At 32.6% G+C, this 16,689-nt stretch overlaps 1 protein-coding gene across 1 annotated transcript in view; it reads right to left on the reverse strand.

Annotated features, from left to right (window-relative positions):
- Window positions 1-16,689, reverse strand: part of LOC129221376 (RNA-binding protein Musashi homolog Rbp6-like) — a 640,262-nt gene that overhangs the window by 110,705 nt on the left and 512,868 nt on the right. The window lies entirely within an intron of this gene.

Below are 16,689 nucleotides of genomic sequence, written 5' to 3' on the forward strand. Positions count from 1 at the left end.
TTAAACGATGTAAGAAGAAGAAATATTTAATTACTACAATAAGAAGTTTAGTGCTATGTTAATAAAGCTAGCAATATTTTTACTATTAATAAAATTGTTTTTTATTCAAATATAATTCACTGTTACAAAAACTACAACTAAATTGCAATACAAATATGATTAAGTGATGCATACAACGATTATATAGAAGGCAATTTAAAACATTTGAATTTACAAGTAATTTACACAAGTACATAACATTTTCCATTGCAGTATTTACACATAGGTGTTTAGATAAGTCCATTTTTGAAGCACCCACAAGTTATTTGAGAGCATTTTTTTTTTTTTTTTTTGTACACTTGCATCACGTAAATTCGCTTTCAGCAAGAACTTAAAATTTCGGGCAAACTCAAACAAATAAAAACGTGCTTTTCATCAGTTACTGTAAAACCCCAATCATAAATTAAAGTTAAGGCTAACTTTTTGACATACTGCCCCACTGATGTCCATCTTAATAAGCACTAAATAACTTGCCTTAGGGCTTCAGCTGTGGGTGGTAAGTTATTCATTGATCATTGTTCGCTGGTGGAAAAACAGTATCCAGCTTCATTTATGGACGGCAAGTTGCATGCAGACGAGTAGTAGCAAAGATTAATGAATCGCTAAGATATTTAAAATTTTTAATTAGGTGTGCCTTTTTTTAGGTTAGGATATATATATATATATATGAAAATACACCAATAACATTAGGATAGTCTTTTCATCATTTCTGCATCGTCACTTTTTTTCTACCTGCAAGAAAAGAGGTAACCATGAGAGTTCCGCTGAGAATGAGTGGAATTCTCTTAGAGCAACTGATTTTTGCTGACCGAATTTGTACGTTAAGTCTTGGACTAGTATAAGTCTAAAGTGTTTTCCAGCTCCAAAATCTTCTTTATCCCCTTTTTTGTACAGATGATGGAAGCATCGTTGTCAACAGTTCCAACGAATATGCTCATGTGTCCTCTTATTGCAGCATGCAAAACATGAACGAAGATCCAGGAATTAGCTTCCTCGTGATTTTATGGCACTAAAGATGTCTTATTCGAGGAAAATCACCGTCACATCATTAAGAGCAAACATAAGATCATATAGCTAGTGCAATCATGGAAAACAATTCTGTCTTGTCTGCGTTTCGTAGAAACTGAACCAGTTCATAGAAAACAAACCATTTTCTCTAAAATGATATCTTTCTCTTATTCCTCTTATATGTCTTACTTGTTGTATCCTGAAAAGAATGCAGATACTCCACCGAAAAATTTTCTGTCCTTGGTCGTTTTATGTGAACGATGAAAGAACCATCATAGACAATGGCGTCACAATGCATCTCCATTGCACTTATTTTAAAAAATTAGCATTCATCATTTGCATCTTCATCATCCCATCTTAACTCGTTTTCTTCTTCTCTCGAGTTGTTTTCATCAGTAAGAATACTATAATTTAACTCACTGAGCAGGAATGTTATAGACCAGACTTATTTCCCGTTCAAAGAGTTCCATTTATTGAAATCGATGGAGGGTGAGGTTGATTTTCATAGAAGAGAAATTCAACAAGGTTGAAATTTACGGTATTGCAAATAATGAAAAGCTTTGAAAACGAAATGAATTTGAATTTTTACTATTTTTTTCATGGGGCAAAGTGAAATATAAAATGTGTTTTCAAATGAAATATTTTCTATTCATTTATAAAAGATAGCTTTGATCAATTGAATCAGTAAATAAAATATTGAATGAATAAATGAAGAGGTAACGAAACAATAAACGAATAATTAAAGAAATAAATACATTTATATATAAAGAAAAATAAAAGAGTGAATGAAAAAGAAAATAAATCAAGTAATTAACAAGTAAATCACAAAATGAAGGAATCTAATGAATTAATTAGTAAATAAATACGCAAGTGATTTAGTAAATGATTGAATGAGTAAACCAAAAAAACTATTTCACTTTGCCCCGCATGTACGTAACTAATTGCACAAAATATTTAAATTACAAATAAGCTTAATGTTAAATTAATAAATACTGCACCGAACATTATAAGTTCTCAATTAATATTTTTAATGTTAATAACAAGAACTTTACCATTTTATAATTTCAAAAAATAAAATTTTGAACTTATGGCAAAGTATTAACGACAATGTGAATCAATTTTTAAAAATTGCCTATGATATCAAAAGCTTAAATTTTCGGCGGTATTTTTTTCTTGACTAAATAAACTATATGTGCTACTACATAGTTAAAATATTGCCAAATAGGTGGCGCTTAAAGCAGAGTAAATATTTCATGATTTTACTGCTTCTGAAATTAAAGTTTAGAAGCGTGGTTCGAATTTTTTTTTTTTTTTTTCTGTTCATTCGCAACTCCAGAGCTCGAATACGCTACCTTGCGGTAGTTAACAATACTAAAGAAAAAGGTTAAACATTCCACTCCACGTGTTTTCTTTGGGGTAAATTACAGGCTTCAGACAGTTTGTGGTGTAATGTAATTTCAGAAGAAAAGAAAAGAAAAGAAAGCTTTCCACAAACAGGATGAAAAATTACTGTCATTCACTAAGCGTCAAAGCAAGTTATAAGTTACGGCATTTGTTTCTTTTACCTTTTTCATCCGCCATTAGACAGTGGCTGCCGCGACCCCTATAGTTTATTGGAGTTGCGAATACTCTACCAAAATTTTCGTGGAATCATTTACCACGCTCATGTTATAGCAAAGTAAAGAACCACATTACAGTGTAAATCACATTTTTTATGAATTACAGTATTCCAAACTTGTGTCCAATATGTACTCGGGATTTACTGTATATTTAAAAAAAAAGACCCCTATTTAGTGTTTCTCCTGCTTATTATGTTTTTCCATACCAGTTTAACGAAATACTTTCAATCGGGATGCCGTACTATAGTTGAGACAAACCTAATCTGGCAGCATCCGGAAGGCTACTTAGATCCTGACCACAGCATTACGATGCTGCCATGATAGGTTTACAGCTAATATAAATCAATGTTATTTCCATCATTTCGCCAACTTGAAACCAAGTGTCAATGTCAATGCCCTAGGCTGGGGTTTCTCCACATTGTTTAACTCGCGGACTGGCAAAAGATTTTGAAAAAGATTTCTCTATCCGTCGAGTTTTTACATTTAAAAAAATAATAATCGTAATTAAGTTATAAAATTTAAAAGAGCCCTTCGAGTTGCGGGCCGTTTAAAGTTGCGAATTATGCATTTTAGATCTGTCTGTGCTTCTGTTTCCTTTTGTTTCTTGAAATAGTTTATTTAGGTATTTATTTATTTTGTATTGTTTTCCAAAAAAAATTGGTGACCGCTGAGAACTTCAAAAAAAAAAAAAAAATCCGGCATGTGTGGTTTCTTTTCTTATTAACAAAATAATAGTAATGAATAAATAATTAAATACAACTTTATTTGGTTAAAAAATTATCATAAAAAGAAAAACAAGTAATAATTGTAATAACTAATCGTAAGTCAACAAACGGCGTCATCATATTTTTGCCGATATTTAAAATTTCGTGCTCCCTGTTTTTCAGCTCCAGCCTTACCTTTTGATATATTTAGGGGGGGGGGGAGGAAATTTAAATGCTAGCGAAAAGTAGGGTAGAAACCAATCATTTGTGAAAAATCAGAAAATCACCAAAATCTATCAGCGAGTTCATGTTAAAAATTTCACAGATTTTTTTTTCTCCTTTTGCGGAAATTTTTTTTAACGTAGACGATAAAAACATCTCTGATGACTGGTGACATTTATCTGCGGACTGGTGCCGGTCCGCCAGACCTTTGGTTGAGAATCGCCGCCGTGGACGCTCCATGAGCAGCAACAATGGTAATAATAATAATGAACAGAAATTTAAAATGCAACTTTAAATTTCTTTCTATTAGAATTATGTTGTCTTGAAATTAATTTCTACCTTTTTTTCTTCAAGTCCTTATTATATTATATCCTTCGCAAATAGTTTCAATTATGCGTTCTCAGTCATTTAAAACTATGGGCATCATGACCGGATAATTAGACAGTTCGGGCAATTAGAGTTCGGATAATTGGAACCCTACTTTGATATAACACTAATGTATTGTATCTTAAAAATTCAGAAACCTGTAATTCTGTTATGGGGGGAAAAATTCACTTCAGGGAACTCGCAATTTAAAAATATCGATTTTTTTTAAAAACAACTTTTTGTGAAGTTTTTACTGAAATTAGTCATTTTTCGGAGTTTTTTTAAGTAGTAAAAAATGTAATAAACATCCATGGAATGACACAACCAATGATGAAAAAAAATATAATAACGAAAATTTAAAAGGAACCGCCGTTTTTGGTTTTGGACCAAAAATGGCCGCCAGGGGGGGGGTTTTGGGGGGGATTTTCGAATGCCCCCCCTTCCTAAAAGTTTTGTTTATACAATGTCTACAAGCATGCAGAGTTTCATAATTTTATCACAATTTGCAGTTTCTTTCCCCGTAGCCCCCCGACTAACTTGCATGGCTGTGTGAACTAACACAACACTGTTAGTATATTTTACTGCAACTGAAAGCTCCACCATGTATTTTTGCATCGATTTAGCAGATTGTTTTAATTGGATATATTAAATTAAATGGAACATGTTGAATTTAACGTACAATATCCCTTCGTTTTTTTCTAAGTACAGTAGTTTGCTCTCTCAAAAAAATACTGAATTCATTAAAAATACTGAAAAATCACATGTCTGTATTATTATGAATATTTAAAGTTTTTTTCATGAATCTTCCTTGCTTTCTTATACTGAAGTATGGAAAAGACAGAGAATGCCTCTTTCAAATGTAAAGACACTTGCTGTTTTTATTGGTGTCAGAAATTGCGATAACAAAAAATGTAAAAAAGAGAAAAGATACGATAAAAGAGCCGTGGAGTGAGGAGAAGCTGAATCTAAATATTTAAGTTTCATTGATTATTGCGAACCGATAAAGGAAGAACAGTTTACAGTTTTAATCGACAATAATAGCTCTAAGGGAATTTTGCTAAATATTTCTAATATCATCTAACTGTCAGTGGAATTATGGTGTCAAATTGCCTCCTACTAGAAGATATAACTCCAAGTTGACGAAAATCATTTTATACATCTGCATCTAAAGACCTCTCACAACCTTCCTTTTTTTTTTTTTGAAAAAAACTCATGAACATATATAATACAACAAACATACAACAGAGTAAAGCAAACAACAAAACTTGGTTTCAAAACCGTTCAGCAACAAGAATAGTTTTTTTTCCGGCAAGTTATTAAACACATTGGCTAAATGCGGAAGCATCACTGTAAAACGGTTTTCTTGGTGCGCCTCGATTTGATGCCAGAAAAACCAACACCAGCGAATTCGGAGCGATCCGATTCCTTCGCGCAAAAATTTTATTTTTCTTTACTGACAGAGATGCTAATATCACGATGGAGATGTGGTTGTAATTGCATGAAACATTTGCAAATGTATCACTTATGGAGTTACTAGTTTTTTCAATTTGGCTCATCGTTTAGCGTTTCGTTATTAAATATGTTCCCGACTTATAAGATGAAATTTATTTTTGGAAACAAATTACGTTATTTTGATGAATCTGCTAAGTTATCAAGTCCATGCGATTAACGCTTAAATAATGCTTAATGACGCACCAACATTTTTCAAACAAATAAATGAATGAAAAGACAGAATAATAAAAGTTCAACCAGAAAAGAAAAATAATATTTTCTCGCAACCAACATTTTCTAACGTCAGTTGACCTTATTTTCAGCTTGAAATTATGTGTGTGTGTGTGTTATCGTGTTTCATTTCATTAACTAAAGGAATTATTTCTATATAAAAAATAGCGTTTTATGTAAAAATATGAATTATTAGTCATTTTAAATGCAATAGGCGATATGTTTTAGTCAAGATTTTTGCAGAAAAATTTCCAATACTTAAGCAAGGTGTTTCATCTTGTATACTTTACAGGGTACGTTCGAATTTTGGGAAATGTCGACATTAACCGCTGAATATCAATATTCACTTAAAAAAGACATCGGCAAAAGGCCATAAATTTCCAGCCGGTAAATCAGCGGAAATATTCCGGTGAAAGTCGACCTTCTCCAATTTCGAACTTCCGTAGTAACATGCATATAAAATGCAGGAGGAAAATAGCTAAATGCTCTCAATTCAATTTTTCAAAATTAAGGCCAACAGACCTTAGTGCGAAAGGAAAACACAAATGCCTATCATTTATTTTTTTTACTATTTAGCCATGATTAAAAAGCTACGAAAATGTGTATCAGTACTTTTTAATCGATGCCAAGCAAACAAAATGACTAAACAGGGTGAAATCTTCGGATTTTGACAACTTATTTTTAAAACTCCATTATTTCATTGAACCAGAAACTAATACAATATTAATGCTCAATATGTTTTTTCTGAACTTTGTGGTACAACATTTATTTACACTAAGACGCAAAAGTTTTGTCTGTTTTTTTTTTCTCTCTCTCTCTCTCTCTCATTTTTAATATATAATGCAGCCTGCTGATGCGAATGTTAAACATTTTCGCAACTTTCAAATATCGTGTAACAAAACTCAAATAAAATTTTGATGCACAAGTTTTTTTTTTTCTTTTTTAATATACAATGCAGCCTGCCGATGATAATGTTTAACATTTTTGCGTTGTTCAAGTATTGTGTTACAATACTCAAATAAAAATTTGATGCACGAGTTACAAGATTTGACTGTTCAAAGCACATTCACCTGTTAGCGAGTTATAACGGTTTTAATTTTTCCAGCAGCCTTATATGGAATCTAATATGGCTGGTGTGTCTTGGTAAAGTTTATTACGAATATGAATATATATATTTTTTTAATCTGATTTAGCAACCATTAATACTTTATTGTACACTAATGAATAAAGAATCAATAAAAAAAATATGACTAGCTGACGAAACATATTTAATTAGATAAACGAAATTCAACAGCGTCGGAAATAATCCGTACTACTTGATGAATGAGAGAGACATGAGAATGAGCCTTAACCTAAATGATTGAAACGTTATGTAAGATGCTATGTTATGCATAAAAATCGGTTAATTTGGCGTGAAAGAATGAAACTTAATTGTTTTTAAAAGTTCACTCGCTAAATTCCACTACAAAGCATAATTCATTTGGACAAGCCTATTTCTTTATTCACAAAAATAAATCAATAAAAATCTTAAGAAATACATTATTTGCTGAAATATATCATTTAAGAATTAAGCAATTCTAACCGTCTGTTAACGCCTGTTTCCCCAACTCGGCCCAAAACTTTCCCACTCAATAACCAATTTACATAAATTTTGCTTCATCAGCTGAACAATCCTCTGACTTGAGACGCAAAAAAAAATCTAAAAATAAAAAAGATATATCTATATATATATATATATATATATTGCCCGTGTAACTATACAGATTAAATTTGCCTCCATCGTGAGAGGAGCGTTCTACGACGACGGAAAAGAAGAATAAAATATTCCAGGAGAGAGCTGCTGTCCCTAATTTTCTTCTCTCCCCCATGGAGGACCATTCCAGTTTCTTCTTCTAAAGTAGGATGCGGTGGAAGAAGAGGCGAAGAAAAAAAAAAGCTGATTTTGTAATCCGCACCCGCTAATATATCCAATCAATCAAGAGCCTGGGCATGCACGAAGAGAGCTAAAAAGAATGACTCTCAAGAACGGCCATAAAGAAAAAAGAGTTAGCAAGCCCTCATCACTAAAACACAGCAGGGAAACACATTTGCATAATAAAGCGAACGACGTTGGAGGTGTTTTTTTTTTTTTTTTTTGGTGATCGGTGGTTGTCCGATTGTTATTTTTGCTGTAAAACTGGAGAATAAAAAAACGATTTATATCATTTTTCTTTTACGTGTGATGTGCGGTCGCCAAGTCTCAAAAAGCACTAGGTCATTTCACTTCATTTGTATAAAAGAAAATAATGAATTTTTTAAGCATTAGGGTAAAAAAATGTGTTCAAGCTGTCAAAGAATTCATAAAACTAAAACAATAACAATTGTGAAACAATATTTCTAAGTTTTCTTGTTTTTCAGCTGCTGTTCTAAGTCACACATGAAGATACAACTTTTTTAACACGCAATGTAAAGGAATCCACAGGATACATAACAACGGGTAGTAACAACAAAAAGTGACATCAAAATAACGTTAAAAACGAAAAAAAAACGACTATAATAAATTGCAGCTAAGAACAGTGATGCCCAACCTTTTTACATGAGCATAATTTATATTAAGGTGAATCTTGATGGCCAAGTCGAAACACATATGATGCAGTGAAAAACAAAGGAGTGTAAGTGGAAAAATTAAAAATTTGGAAGTAACCAGTACAAATGGTAGGTGAACCTCTCCTATGTCTTGTGGACAATGTACGAGGACAATTTAGTAGTCCTGGTAGGTTGTTATAAGGCACGATTTGGGAAAACTTTTCAATGAAAGTCTACCTAGGACTTTATCTGTAAATGCATTTTACTCAAAACTTGAAAATGTCCACTTACATCCCTTTCTCACTGCCTCATATAAAACTGAAATACATTTTTTTTTTTTGCTTGTTTGCAGATTGTTTTCTAGGTCTGGGAAAACACGGAAAATGAAAAAAAGAACTATAAACCTAGAAGTGTGTTATCATTAATTAATACAAAGCTTTCATCTATTTTCTGGAAACCGATTTCTGATTATGTAGAACATTTAACATAACACACACATGGAACAGACAATGACATCACACATGGTAACCTTTCAAACATCAACAAAAAGACACATATGGAACTGCTTTGCAGAACCTATATGGCGGGCGAAACATGAGCTAGTCAAAACTGGTTAAGAACATTTTCGATCAAAACGCCATTCAAACAAAAAAAAAAATAATCAAACTTGGTTCCTTCGTTTCCCCTTTATCCGATGAAGCTAGAAATTGGAGGTACGAGAGGCATCAACGGTTAAAATCAAATTTGAAAAATCAAGTACTATAACCCCACAGACAGAAAAAGATGCACAGGTAAACTTAACCCCCCTCTTCCTACTTTGTGCCGGGGTTTGAAAATGCAGATCTACATAGAAAAAGCTCTCACAATAATATTATTTCGCCTAATATTTCTTCGTTTCAGCATATAGCCGATTATTTTACGAAAAACACACACTGAATTATTTAAAATAACAAAAGGGGAATATCTAGCTAAAGCTAATTAATTATCAAGTGTGTGATTGTTCTATAAATGAAACTTATAGGTATCTTGCTTTTAAAAAAAACAACCTCCCTTTTAGTCATACATTAAACGAGAAAAACTTTTTGACTTCAGAAATGCCCGAAAATCACACAAAAAACAATTATTGAGTTGTTCAGCAAAAGATCCTCCCAGCAACTGTTGACATTAGATAGACTTTCAATACGCTAGAAATAAGAATTTTTCTTGAAAAATTCAACCATTAGAATTATTCAACTTAAGCAAATATTAAAGTATTCCACTAAAACTATTTAAACAAGGGGGTCTGCACGCTTCTCTCATTTTTAATCTTATTTTTAAACAATCAACAGTTAGAAATAAAAAAATGAAATCTATTATTCAAACAGTATAGTCGATTTTTTTCAAACAAACACTCCCGCGAAGACATTCCAGCTAGTCGAAATATAAATGATCCTTCCTTTTACAAATTGATCTGGAGGAATAAAACCACATTTTGACAAATCTTTCTCTTTCGCAGTCCATATCAAAACATTCCTGACGACTTGGCAAATATTTGAGTTTTTCAGAAATATTTAACAGGAGAGCATACATACTTTTCACCTTTTCTTTTAACAGCAATTCTAAAAATTCAGTTTAAACGCACTTTTAATTTTTAGTAAATATTCATCGTAAATGAAATGTTTTTATTCAATTAAATGTTTGCATTTAAATATTTATCATCCATAAAATCAAAATGATACAGAACCAATCATATTTTATCTTCAGCATTAGCTGATCTGAATGAAAAAGAATAATTTTTTCTGAAATCTGCCAATACTGCTCATCTCTACGTAAAACGAATCGCTTTTCTGTTGCAAAGGGAAAAGCATGACCTGCACATTAAGTTCATGTTTCACTAAAAAAATATTAGTGTGTGATTTAGCTCGAAGACAACATCCAGCAACTAGCACTGACACTAATTTTGAATTTTGACATCTTGAATTCAAATTATGTTTCTGAAATTATGATTGCGATATGTGCTATTCGTAGAAAAACTAAATTCAACGTTTAGGGGTTTTATCGCCATTCGTGAGTGTGAACATAATTTGAATTCAAGATTTTAAAATTCAGATGATGGATGGGTTTTTTCCCCCTATTTTTAATGAGTTGTGACCTTAAACAAAAGTGTATTAAACTTACAGTTTATGAATAAAACGGATTATGTTCCGAAACATTTCTTACATAGAAATAAATAATACAACCTCCTTAGTATTTTAGCGCTTTCATTTTAAATTAAATGAAAATTTTCTTCGTCTGCTATTGCTTTATATTTTTTTCTAATTGAATAACTACAAAAGAAGAGTTTTCAAAATTATCCGTGATCATAACTATTATAAAACTTGAACTATTATGTCCAGCTGTTTCAGAGGAGAAAACACAAAGTTTAAAATGCACAAATTAGGAATTGATACCAGGTAAATGTTTCGGAGTTTCAAGAAACTCGTTTTTCATTGCAAAAATGTTTGAGCTTTTGGATCTAAAGTCATCTGAGGAAGAAAAGGGGTTTCTTGAAACCTCAAAACACGTGTCTGCAATCAGTTACTAATTTGTGCATTTCGAACGTTGTGTTTCATTCAGTTACGTTTTTGAAAAAAAGTACTCATTTCGTATGAAAAAACTAGCTTAAATTTTTACCACCAGGTGATGCAGGGGCACATAAAAAGAGGAAAAAAACATCTGGAAAAAAAACTCTATTTTATGGTAAAATTGATTCAATATTCTTTCTATTTACTTCAATAACATGCATACCTTCTAGCACTGGCGTAGCACATATCGTGCTTTGTCCGACGTAGCATAAACATTTTGTACGGAAGTCAGTCAAATCATTTTAGAGTCGAAATTTCTAAATTAGTTGAAACGTTTACTTTTCTTGAATTTTGTAATTGACCAATTTCCGCAGCAACTATGGATATACCGTGACCGTTGCAGAGTATAATCACCTATATTGTTTAAAGCGCATTATAACTTTTTTATAGCATGAAAAAAGTCTCTATAAATTGCAGCAATTTGGCGATAAAAATTTAAATACAGTCGAACCCGATTAATGGAATAGCCAATTTGCCATGAAAAATTATTCTAGTAAGCGGAATATTCCATTATTCGGGATGAAAAGCACAGATTTTAACGTTTTGGTACATTAAAAGTTTATTACATTCAGCGGAATATTCTTTTAACCGATATTTCATCAGGCGGGCTCAACTGTAGATAAAGAGGCCAAGAAGCCCTAACGACAATACAGGTCTGACATATGTTTATTAGAACGAGCTCTGCGTAGGTCTAAAAAGGGAAACTTTAATTACAACCACCCTGTACAAAGGAAAATTCTACAACGAGAAGCAGGCTTCTAATTGCAAATGTTCAGCTTTGCATTCAGTCATTAAAATGACCACAAAAAATAGCAACCTGCATCCGCTATTAATCTCAAAATTCCGCTAAACCGTTTTCTCCTCTCTCAGGTATTCATGAATAAATTTTCCTCATGACATCTGCCGAAGACATTTTGGACGCTTGAAGCGTGCTGGGATAAAAATTATTTTGCATAAATGATCGATCTGGCGACAACGCGCTCAGCCTTCATTAGGATCGCCTCAAAAATCCTTGAATAAATTAGAATGCATTACCCTGGAAGATGAAATTATGCCTCGAGTTAATCTTTGCACGAAACAGAAGGTTATGAGGAAGATGGAATCGTTGCTGGTGCATTGAGAAACCCTCCGCCCTCAACATGCAGGATAGATATAATCAGGGAGTGAAAAAACACACCCTTCGACAAAAACACACCATAAATATTCAGAACTAAGCTTTTTTACAATGAAAATATCTGCTAATTGCGGCACCCATTGTTATAAAATGTTACATAATTTCATGTTATTCTCGTATAATAGCAAATTTACTTATCGAGTTACACTCCTAACGTCACCAACAATGAAACTCGCGCAATAGCATAATTTAATGATATTTTTTGGTAATGTTTGACATGCAGGGAAATGCTTTATTTTGACCAGGTAACTGTTTTACTGGTAAGACTGTAATCCTCATATATATGATAACGAATGATCGAATACCACTGACGTCATCAACAATGAAACTCGCCCCAGGGCATGATAATTTGATAATACTTTTTGGCAATGTTTGATATGCACGGAAAACTTGATTTTGACAGAGCTGAATTGGATCCGGTAACTTAATTATTTTACGCTATCTACTGCAGGGGCGGATACAGACTACCATTTTAGGGGGGGTCACGTAGAAGAATGAACCTACGGTTTTGGATACGAAACATTTCGGAACTACTTAGGGGCCAATAAAAAGCACCAAATCAGGCAATAAAGTATTAGTAAAGCATAAAGTACTAATTAATTCCATAAGCAATGAAAGGAAGTAATATTTCAAATATTTACTTTTGAAAATAATTAATGAATGGAAAATATTACTGAAATTCTTTGCATTTTGCTCAAAAACTGATTGAACAAAATGTGACTGATACTATTGTTGACCGTTTATAGGGGGGTCATGACCCCCCCCCCCTTTATGTCCGCCACTGATCTACTGGAGTTTAGGGTTCATCAACAGGAGTTAGGGTTAAAATTTCAACTATCAAAATATCACCAGACAGGCAATTGCTTCTTTCAAATGTAGAAGGAATTTTCCCCCGTCATACCTTGACGGGCGATTTTCTAGTTTTATGAGAGTGAAGAAATGAAAAAGTGGTCAATAATGAACGCTATCTACTGGAGTTTAGGGTAAATCCAATGGAGTGAAGGTCAAAATTTCAACTATCAAAATATCACCAGACAGGCATTTGCTTCGTTCAAAAAGGAATTTTCACCCGTCATACCTTGACGGGCGATTTTCTAGTTAATAATAATTTAAGAATAATAGCAGTGAAATATGTTATGCTATTAACGTCACAAAATAAATTAGAATGCATTACCCTGAAAATGAAAGTTTGCCTAAAATTAATTTTTGCACGAAACAGAAGGTTATGAAGAAAATGGAATCGTTTCTGGTGTATTGAGAAACCCTTCACCCTATACCTACAGAGTAATATTGAATTTATAGTTAGGGAATGAAAAAATCCTCCCTTTGAACAAAATCTCTCCATAAATATTCACAACAGATACTTTCATGAGGAAAATAACTGCCGATATTAGTCTTTACTTCTATAAAATTTTTAATAATAGAGTGACCCAGGGTAATTCCTGATAACTAGATTTCTGGTTGAAATAATGATGACCTATTTGAAAAAAAAAAAAAAAAAATCAAATTGTGATGAAATCCGAAATATTGACAATCCTAGAACACTTTACTTCAACATGATTTTTGAGTTTTTCTTTTCGAATATTTGTTAACGACTGTTTCAAATACAAGATATTAATATAGCATCTGAACAAATATTTAAATCCCAAATTCACTATTCAGATTCTTTATAAAAAATAAGTTAAAGATAACGAAACCGAAACAAAAGTGAGACAAAGAAGAATGCAAAACAGTTCTTAACCTATTCTGTGTCGGCGAGATTAGAGCGACTGCAGCGACATCTAGGCATGTGGTAACCCGACTGCAAACAAATGCGCCAGCAGCGAGATGAAAAATAAATACAAAAAGAGGTAGAAAGGAAATGAAATGGAATGAAGATACACTAATAAAATAGAAAACTTTTCTTCGAGGAAACGAGAGGCACAATATTACGAACCTCTAATCTCGTTTTTCTTTTCCACCGTTTTTTCCCTTCTTTTCTTTCAAATAGCCGTCTGCCTATGTCCTATTCGGTTTTCTCTAACTGCATTAAGTGCACTTTTTTTTCCTTGCACGCTGCTTATTTTGTACAAGATAAGGGGTTGTTTATAAATACAAAGACAAAAGAGACGAGTACAAAAAATAAAGCGTTTTTTTGAATTTTTTTCTTTTTTTCTGCCAAAACCTTTTCCCGGTCCAGAAAATACCGCATTATATGATTTTGTACAAAGACGATAATTTGTAATCTTGGTAATCAAGTACTCCTTACTCAAAGCAGTCAATTTGAATACAGTGGGCGCAAAAAACTCTTCTAGCCGAGAGCCACACCTCATATTTAGATTATTCTCGCGGGCCAGAACGCAGATAAAATTTCACGATATTTAAAAAAATTTCTGAATAACATAGGAAAACACAGAAAAAGAAAGAAAATTACAATCCAAGAATTGCTGTTATCAATAATTCAGCTTTATTAATTAGAAAATCTCCCGTCAAGGTATGACAGGTGAAAATTGCTTCTACATTTGAACAAATCAATTGCCTGTTTGGTGATACTTTGATAATTGAAATTTAACCCTAACTGCAGATTAACCCTAAACTCCAGTAGATAGCGTTCATTTTTGACCACTTTTTCGTTTCTTCATTCTCCTAAAATGACAGTTTTACCAGTAAAACAGTTCATAAGTTACCGGATTCAGTTCAGCTTTGTCGAAATAAAGCATTCCCTTCGTGTGAAACATTTCCAAAAAACTATTATCAAATTATCATGCCGTGACGCGAGTTTCTTGTTGATGACGTCAGTGTTACTCGATATAATTCACTATTATATAGATGAGGGTACGAAAATCACATCTGTTTTTCAGAAACCTATCTCTCAATGCTTGACTCGAAACTCGGGACATTGTAATTAATCGTAGTTTTCCATTTGCAAATTGAACAAAATGCATGCAAATCAAATTCGTGGGCTACATGTGGTCCACAGGCCGTAGGTTGGGCACCACTGATTAATACAATGTAGGAAATCCTTTTGTAAGTTTTTCTCCGACAGAAGGCGCAAAAGCAACTTTGTGGGACTGTATTAGTTTCTGTGGATTATATGAACTTCCACTAGAAACATGGAGGCACGCCTCAGTACTCTCGAAACTTACGATATAACCTAAGGCGAATCGCTAAGAGGTCGGGCGATATGAAGAAAAGTAGGGTAACACCCCCAGTAATTGGCACTTCCAACAAAAATGTCATAAAATAAGATTCTTATCATATCTTTTAAAAGTAGAAGGCTATATATCAACTGAATGTACATTTACTTTAAATATTATAACTTCAATTTATGTTACTAATTGGTAGCAGTGTATAGGAAAGAGAAACAATTGTGGAATGTGTCGAATCAGCCATTTTTGTTGCAAAAGCTTCTTCTCTGTCTTAAGGGAAGCATGCGCATGAAGCCATTAAAATCTGACTTAAAATTCATTTTAAATTTTGGTTGTCAAAAGTTTTGTTTAGTTGAAAGGTGTTACTTTGAGTAGGTAGAAGTAAATTTTTGTCTCTTTTTGGTTTTTTAAAGAAATGATGGATGCCATTTAGTGGTGCTTCAGTTTTGCTAGTCCACAGTAATTGGCACATGTGCTTATATGCCCTAATGTGTTTTTGAATGTATCACTAGTGTGGTTTCTGATACTGTTGTAGCAACGATATTATATGGGTTCTACTATTGATTTGAATCCCCCGGAATCTACTGTTAAATTAAAAAAAAATAAATAAAAATAAAAACAGTAAAAAATAAATATGTTTGTTTACCACAGTCGGATATTGCAACTGTAGAGAACTATTCCATTTTTTATGGTTCCACTGAATCACCCGGTTAATGTTCCTTTTTATCTGAAAACAGCTGTAATTCGTATAATCAAAACTGCATGCGGACTAATGAAACAGCAATATTCCTGATATATTTTTCCATGTAACATTCCATTTTTTATTTCTCTAAAATACGTTTTTAATGTCAAAATGTATGATCTACCATTAGATGCTGCAAAATTACCCACTTTAACATTAATTATGTCCTATGATGATGAAATTTGTATGTAATCAAAAAGTGAAATTAATGAAGAAAGTGAAAAAAAAAGATGAAAGAAAGTGAATGAAAAAAGTGAAATAAAGTGATTTTCCAGTTTTATTAACATGTGCCAATCACTGGATCACAAGGTGTCATACACTGGGTTATCAGGTGCCAATTTCTGGTGACTTTGGTTACTTTTTATACAGAATTTTTTGTAAAAATATCTATTCAAATATTTTTGCTTTTAGTGAAATGAATAGATGCACAGATGTGAATTCTTTCATACAAAAATTTTTAGAAGTAAATTTTTCTTTTTTAAGCAATGAAAACAGAGGTAAGTTTAAGGACAAACTCTTAAAGTGCCAATTACTAAGGTTGTTACCCTACTCTGAAACATCGAATCTTTTGTTGTGATTATGTATTGTGTCAGTGTAGTGTACGTGAATAAATATTTAGCTTTGTGATGTGAATGAGAGTCGAACTTCTTAACTCCTGAACCAACGCGACTTTGGAAATCGGCATTTTTAAGTCCAAAAGCTTGTATCCTCATAGGCAAAAGTAGACTCAGTTCTGGGAAAATGTAAAACTTTCCAAAATTTTCAGCCATGATACGCAAATAGAAAAACACGTAAAA

Source organism: Uloborus diversus, chromosome 4 (genome assembly GCF_026930045.1).
Source record: "Uloborus diversus isolate 005 chromosome 4, Udiv.v.3.1, whole genome shotgun sequence".
Lineage (NCBI taxonomy): Eukaryota > Metazoa > Arthropoda > Arachnida > Araneae > Uloboridae > Uloborus > Uloborus diversus.